The 8,165-nt window shown below is 39.7% G+C and overlaps 1 long non-coding RNA gene across 1 annotated transcript; it reads left to right on the top strand.

Annotated features, from left to right (window-relative positions):
* The first annotated feature begins 6 nt into the window (after nucleotides 1–6).
* LOC113476526 lies at nucleotides 7–6,017 on the top strand. Its single transcript, XR_003397745.1, has 3 exons — nucleotides 7–205; nucleotides 3,596–3,692; nucleotides 4,127–6,017. It is a non-coding gene; the product is annotated as an uncharacterized LOC113476526 (long non-coding RNA).
* Nucleotides 6,018–8,165: the final 2,148 nt, after the last annotated feature.

Raw genomic sequence — 8,165 nt, 5'->3', positions numbered from 1 at the left:
GAGCTGAGCCCGCAGCCTTCGCCCCGCACGCCCGCAGCCGCCCGGCCGCTGCCTCCGGGCCGCCTATTAATACCCTCCGCGCCGCTGGCCCGGCGCCAGCCGCCTCCTCCGGCAGCGGGGGGGCGGCGGAGGGGGGAGCCGCCCGCAGGCCCTCCCGGCACGGCTGCCCCCGGAGCCTGAGGGCACCGGCGGCGGGGAGGCCGCGGTAAGGCAGGAGGGAGTTTTTAAAGCCCGGGCGCTGCCCCTATTCCGAAGTCAGGGACTCGGTGCTGTCGCTGTTCCTGACAGGGTTTGTTTCGGTGCCTCACTAACCCTTCGCGGGCGAGGGACGGGGGGCGCGGGCAGGAGCCGGCTCCTCAAGGCACCGCCGGGGATACTTCAAGGCCTCCAGGCACACTGTAGCTGACCTCCTTATTCCAGCTTATTCTAGGACACCAGCCCCATTCAACGCGACGCAGACCTTAATTCTCATCCCTTTATTGCCGTGTAATTGCTACCTCTAAAAAAAACAAAAGACAAAAAAAGCAAACAAGCTTTCTTCTTGACAAAAGGTGTTAGTGCTGATGTCACAGAGAAGTCAGAGTGTCCAAAAATTAACCACCGAAGCCTTCAAAAGATCATGTCTTCCATTAAAATTCCGGCCTGATTAAAGTTTGGCAAAGATTTTTGGAAGCTAGTGAAGCATTCGGGTGTGAATGAAACATTTATTCAACCGTAGTAGCCTAAATTTCCTTGTTTGTGAGGAAACAAGTGTAACCCTTTTCTAGCTTCAACGGCAGACTCGAAGTCATTAATAACTTCTACAACTTGCAGAAGGTGATTTTGTAGCCCAATAGATATGCTATACCGCAAGAGATAAGTATTTGAACCTTTTGTGTTAGATAAAAATGGTAGATATCACTAAATTAAAAGTTCGTAGTTGCCTAGGAACAAGATCATGGCCTGATTGCATTCATCATGGGTAAATGAAGGACAGCCCTAATCAAAACTATGTATTTCTGCTGCTTCAAAAGAGCTAATTTCCACAAACTGAGAAAAACAGTAAGGGGAACTGTCAAGGCAAAAACCACAAACACTGAAAGAGGGGCTTTCTTAAAGACTATTAAATGGCCAAAAGACTTACAATTTTGCAATCACAGAAAGCAGTAACTTTCCTGTAAAAGGTGACACTTAGAAATAAAATGGGAAACAAAGAGAAATTAGATAAGTTACAGTTACTATAAATTAAAATATCAAAAATTGCTAAGGGAAGTTAATAGGCAAGAAAAAAATCTGTGGTTGTAAGAGCTGAAGACAAATGAGATGTTTCAAGTGTGTTAGGAATATAAAAAAACCCAGTGGTGATACTGGCCCATCAGTAAATGTTCGTAAGTGGTTTTGTGCTGATGTGGAAAATGTAAATATGTTCAATAAGTACTTCTGTGCTACAAAGGAAATAAGTAGGTGGGTCTCAAGGGGATTATGAAGAACTGCTCCAACCTGATAGTAATTAAGAAAGATAGGAATCATGACTAGTCTCCCACAAGGAAACTTAGATGACTTTTACTCCCAGTTCCAGAATAGATACTTGGGTTCTTTCACCTGGTTTAGTAAACTTTGGAATTCCAAATTTGAAATTCCAGAGGGGTGCTAATGTTATACCAGTAGTCAAAAAAGGGCAATTACAATGACAGCAAAATTTAGGCCAACATCAGAACCCCAGATAATAATGGAAATAACAGATTTAATGTAAAAAGATTTCAAAGAAATGAATAGAAATTATTTCAGTCTTTTTTATGAAAACAGGTCTAATCAAACTTCTCTAAATTCATTCTTTGATGAGATTGCTCATTTGGTTAAGTGCATATTGATGATTTAGACTTTAAGACAGTCTGAAAGAAAATGTAGTACCCCATGATATCATTAAAGCAGATGCTAAATTGACTAAGACTTTGCCTAAATGACTGATGACAAGGAGTAGCTGTCACTAAGGAAGCTTCATCAGCTGAATATGTTTCTGTAAAAAGGGCATCATATCTGAAAAATGACACAAAAAGGAGAGAAACGGTAAAGGTAATAAGGACCAAGCAGCCACATGAAGTAGTCTGAATTGAATGGTAAATTGGGCCTTGTCAAACAAAATACATTTATTGTAACTAAATCCCTGTAACAAGTTTGAAGGACTGTAGGTGCTGTGTACTGAGAGGGAGATGGCACTTGTTGAAGAAGATTTAGGGGCTGTAGCCAGTAACTCATCATAAATGCTCGCTCTGACACTGTTAAGAGGAGGGATTATTCTGCATCAGGCGGGTAGGAAGTAGGGGAGATAGTTTCATCTCTGGATGTATCACTTGATGAGACCAATCTTGTGTACTATGTTCCTGCCCATGTTTTGAATAAAATGTTGAAAAATTGGAGAGGGGGCAGATTAAGATCTGAAAATGTGATTTGAGAACTGAAGAAAAATGCTGCTAAGTGAGGCTTAAAGAGCTCAATCTGTTTATCATATCAAAAAGATAGACCTGATTACAGCATATAAGTACCTCTATGGAGAAAAAAAAAAAAAACAAAACTGAATTCTGAAGGGCTTTTTAATCTAGTAGAGAATGGCATAACAAGAAGCTGTGGCAGAAACTGAAGACAGACAAATTCAAATGAAGCACATAATTTTTCTTCTTAAGGTGATAATACATCACTGGAACAAGCTAACAAAGGCACTAAGACATTCTTAATGGTTTTATGTCCCCTGACTGGGACAAAATGTCTTTCTGGAAGATGGGTTTTAGTCAAATGCAAGTTACTGCCCTCAGTGCTTGTACATGCATGAAATTTAGTAACATAGGAAACAGAGGAGATGAGATCATATGACTAAATGATCCTTTGTGATCTTACTTCATTCTTTCTTGTTATACTAAGTAAATATAAGAAGGGTTGGCTACTGGTGAGCATCTGCTCAAGATTATATTGTCAGCTGACTGCAATCAGTCTCCATGAAAACATGCCTACCCTGAGTGTGTAGGATTTTAAATGATCACAATGCATGAGACATTCTTGGCAAGCAGAGTATGAAATATCAAAAGACAATCAACATTAGTCACCTATTTTCATTTATCAGTGCACTAAGCTGACAAGATTTCAGTTTATCTGGGTCACAAAGGAGCTCAGAAGAGCTTAAGGAGAAGCTGAAGGAAAGGGCAGAAGCATGAGTCCATTAAAAACACCGGCCATCAGACTTAGGTAACGTGATAATTAAACTGCAAGCTTCGAAATGCTGGCAGACAAAACAGATAACTAATTCTATATGCAATATTACACTAGTAAATATACATCAGTTTTAAATATTTATGGATTTCTTGCCCAGCTTGTGCATAAATGAATCAAGTTACCTCACCTGAAGCTATGATCCCCCATAATGAGCTGTGGTATGCAGTGAAGACTAAAAGGTTTGACACTGACAAGTAATACCTACCTCTCTGAAAGCAGCCAGGACCACACAACTGAATGTGTTGCACATAAACTATTGAGAACTGCATTTAAACATTTATGAACTAACATTCTTCTTAAATTGTTGTATTTGCCAGGATGTGAACTTGCATCTTCTCTCTTCTGCTTACAGAGTTGATATGGCACTGTGCATCTCGGTGCCCTTTCTGTTCTCATCACCTGTCCTCCTCCCTGAAGTTTGTTACATGAAGATGCAACCTTTTCATCAAGTGGGGAACCTCATCTAAACTATGCAGAAAACCAGTGGCTCTAAACAAAGAGTTAAACCAGAGCAGTAGAATAACAATATATTCCTTACTGAAGGAAGAAAGAATAAAGTTGGAGAGGGAGCGTTCATTTTGGAGTTAGCACTTAAACTTTTTTCCGATTCTGCTACCCCAAAATTCAAAAAAAAAGATTGCTTTACAAACAAGAAAACAATTTTATCTAAAAGACACTCAAAGATTTAGAACTACCTAATTTTGGTGTGTAAGCCCTTAACACCCTGTGAATGGTTCTGACTTCTAGAAATTATTTAGAAAAATGCCAGGCCCTTTAGATGGTCTTAAAGATGGAAGCTTTCAAAATTACCATATGCTTTTGCAAATCTAAACTGTAAGGTGCATAAAGTAGGGTCTCAGCTCTTTCTCTGTCTTTTCTCCAGGAGAAGTTGTGAGCTCCATTTTTAAAATTACAAAGAATTCTCAGCTTCAAATGGAGTAAACAAAAGCTGCAGGACCCCTGTGCTTGTGAAAATCAGATCCTGGGGAATTAATAATGGAAGTGTCATGGTTACCTCTATTGGTATCAACATCACCTATGGAACTCAAACATTAGTAGTCGGGTGCAGGTAACTGAGACAGGGAAGAAAAAGCATTAAGAGGTTGAAGGGCATTCATTACCTTTTTCATGCCTAGAGGAATAATGTTGCTGTGCTACTGGAGGCCAACCAAAGGTGAAGACTGATCATTCTATACAGTAAAGCGAAGAAGTAGATAGGCTCTCAAGTTGCAGCATCTGATGCCTTCAGAGGAACAATATTACATTAGCTGGTTGGCAAAACACGTTGTTCAGAATGTCAAGGCTCAAAACAACAAAACATCAGTAGGTGAGGCTCAGACCCTAAAGGCATCAGCAAAGAAAACAGCATAAAGAATACTGACTTTCAACAGCAAAATATGGCTGCAGGACCCTTCCTGGAGATTATATTCTGTGTATCACAGGTGATCAAATGTCATTCCCTTGAGACACACATAGGCCACATCTTCTTTTGGACAGCACATCGTCAGATGTCCAAAGGTCTCTACATACTGTGAAGAGTCTAGTGGGAGGAAAGCACGGGGAGCAGTTCACAAACAGCAAAAGCCTAGGCATCCTTAGGAGGCAGGGCAAGGACCTGTCAAATACCAGAACTCACTGCTGTCCCTGCTGGTGGTGCCAGGGGCAGGATGAGCAGTAAACAACAACAGCCTGAGAGTCAGAAGCACTGAAAGGACATCCCACCACTCCACTGCAGGCCTGGACTGGACATCCAGGTCAGGCCTGTGGCAACCTCATGTTGCTAGCTTTATCCCTGCTTGCTGATCAAATGGAAACTCACCCAAATTGCTGGCAAGTCTTTCGTGGTTTCATAGACTCAGCTTAGATACCCACGTTGTGTATTTAAATCTATTAAATCATGTCTATATTTTCTTGAAAAAAAAAGGTACGATAATCCAAATAGGGCTATTTATAACACTTGAGCATGTAAACTTTCAAGATTGGCTTTTGTTGATTGAAGTCAATAATGAAAATTACAGATCTAACTGTTATTATTCCCATGTTTAATAAAAGAAGCCTAGCAACATACATTATTAAAGGTAGACTACCTAAGGTGCCTGATCTCAAAATTGTAATACTATTTTTATATAACTGATACATCTTGTACATTCTCCTTTAATCAATGTTGACAAACCAGGTCATGTCATATCCCTTCTCTAATGCTGGTTTTGGTGGGAGGAGAAAGAATTTAAAACCTCATAGGATGAGGAACCTTGCACGATATGGGAATCAACATATTGTTTCACCCATTATGTTTTAATCAAATATTTTCCTGGGGTAGATATGTGCTCTGGGAAAGATCCTCATGATAAAACAATGCTTCACAATTCTCATTACTCAGGTTTATGAAGTTGCTTGCCCCTTCTGTAATTCAGAGAGATTAAATCACTCTTTCAAATTAAAAATAGGACGATCAACTGATTAGAACAGGACTTCTGTTTGCTCTTTGAATCGGGCAGACAAAAGAGGGAGCAGAAGCAACAAGGAAATCAGTTCAAGAATTGTAACAAATAAATGAGGATATTTAAAATCCCAGACTCTAATTGTATCTCAAGATCTTATTGATTACAAAGAAAAATACAAGTTTCATTCTTATGGTTTATAACATTACCAAAATCTTTTGATGGCCTGTTATATTTTGTTCTAGATAGAGAAGCCAAGGGAAAAATGGCTAATAAAAGCAAGGTGTTTTCATCCTTATTATGTGTCTGTACTCGATGTTTTTTAATAAACAAAAAGATATTAGTTTTTTTTTTTTTTTTTTTTTTAATGCAAGAATCTTAACATTCTATTTGAAGCATAGAAAGAGAAAGGGGATCACAGAGGAGGGATAGAGAAAAATTAGAAAAACACCAGATACTGCTCTACTGCGGTCGCTGCAGCTAGTGTGGGCATGCATGAGCTATCTTTAAACTGTCAAGCTTGGATATTGCTAAAGAAGTAGCAAAAGTAACACAATGCTCAAGGCAAACTGCAGACTCTTCCTCAAGGCTGACTATTTGGCATGTGGCCCACACGAAGCTACACACTGCTGCAGCCAGGGTGCTATCCTGCACAGGGCTGTAACAGATGATCATATCTGCTGGCAGAACAGATCAATGATCAGCCCTTGGTTTATCTTGGAAGTTAGGAGAGAAAACCCATGTATGAAGATTACAAAAGCTGAAGATGCAATTAGTAAAAAGACAAGGTTTCACTCATCAGTCAGCTGCATCAATTAGACTCTCCCACAATGGCTCCTTTCCTAAATATTTTATAGATAATTTTGAATCAGGCTTCAATAGATATTCTTGAGACAATAAACTGAAGATCACAACAGTAGATGTGATGAAGCAGAGAAGGGGCAAACTCTCCACTTCCATGTTTTGTGGTGACAGGAATTTTAAGAAAACCCAATATACCTGGTTTTCCACATAAAGTAGCTTGCATGTTTGTTCCCCACCTAAAAAACAAACAAACAAACAAACAACTCTTAAAAAAAAAAAAAAAAAAAAAAAAAAAAAAAAAAACAAACAGCAAATTTTGAGCAGGCTAAGTATATGCCATCCTGAAATACCTTTGTGGCAAAAGCTGTAGTTGCCACATTAGCAAGCCATAAAATAAAAGGCATGGATATTGTTTCTAGTATCAGGATTTATGTCCTTTGTAACTTACAGCCACCAGAAGTTAACGTGAGTCCAAGAAATGCACTCAAACATGTCTAACACTCCATCCAGTGCAGGGCATTGTTTGGTACCATCTGGAAGCAGATACAGATACTGCAGAGTGGAAGTGTAACACATCTACACTGTCTTTCAGAGCATGTACCCATGTTAAGTAAGGAGGGTAATGCCTGAGCTTCCTTGTCTCTGTAAACTTCAGGAAGAGAATTAAGTTTATGTCAATTCAAGACAGATTTTATATGAATTCTTTCCTGTTGCAAAACAAGAGTCACAGACCACATAACATTCAGAAGGATGCAAAGCTGCAGGCAATTTCAGAACCATACTGAGCAATGTTATTTAGCAAAAAAGAAGTCTGTGGGTTCTGCAAATGAAATTACTCCAACACTTGCTTGCATAGCAAATGTAGAATTCTGTGTACAACCAAGGTACAGTAACCATCATGAAACTGCATTTGGGGACAAAAAAAAAAAGCTCCTTTGAGACATCTTCATATCTGATGTGACCTTGTACAATTTCACTGCAGTGAGCACTATTTCTTATATTTGTTCAAAGACCTGTTGTGGCTGAAGAAGTCTGAGGTAAAATGAAATTGCTGTATGCAGGGACTGTAATAGTTAATGTTATGGCTGGGATACAGAGACTAGGCATAGGCAAGAAGCAAACAGATGTCACTATCCCACACCCAGAACAAAGTATTTTTTTAATGGTAACACATTTTAAATATTGTAAATACCGCATGTAGATTAGAGAGATGGTTTGAGTTAGGTGGCTTACTCCTTCTCTGTTTCCAGAAGAAATGAAGCAGCGATAGGGAGAGGCCTAACTTCTTCAGGACAGTATTAGCTATATGAAACCAGAAGGCACTTCTGGCCTATGTCAGCTCTTTCATGCTAGCAGAGGCAGAAATTATGTCAATGGCCCTTTTGTCTGTCTGTACACTGTTGGTTAAAAAGCACAACTATGCCAAAAACTGTTATTGTGATAACTGGAAGCAGTTTTAATGTCTAGGACCCCATGCAAAGAGTAAAGCGACCAGTTACTTCCAATGGACACACATTCAACTCCAATTCAAGTCTATCCTGATACACCTCATATAGCTTTCACAACACTGAGCTACATCACTGGCTACAAAGAGGTAACCTATGCAACAAGCTGGCCTTGCAAATTCAAGCCTAAGACCAAGAAATGGAGATGACTGGGAGTGGGGCACAGTACAGT

The sequence above is a fragment of the Athene cunicularia genome (assembly GCF_003259725.1).
Source record: "Athene cunicularia isolate RWA chromosome 2 unlocalized genomic scaffold, athCun1 chr2_part1, whole genome shotgun sequence".
NCBI lineage: Eukaryota > Metazoa > Chordata > Aves > Strigiformes > Strigidae > Athene > Athene cunicularia.
Note: the sequence above shows the minus strand (reverse complement) of the source record. Positions and strands in the feature narration are given on the sequence as shown.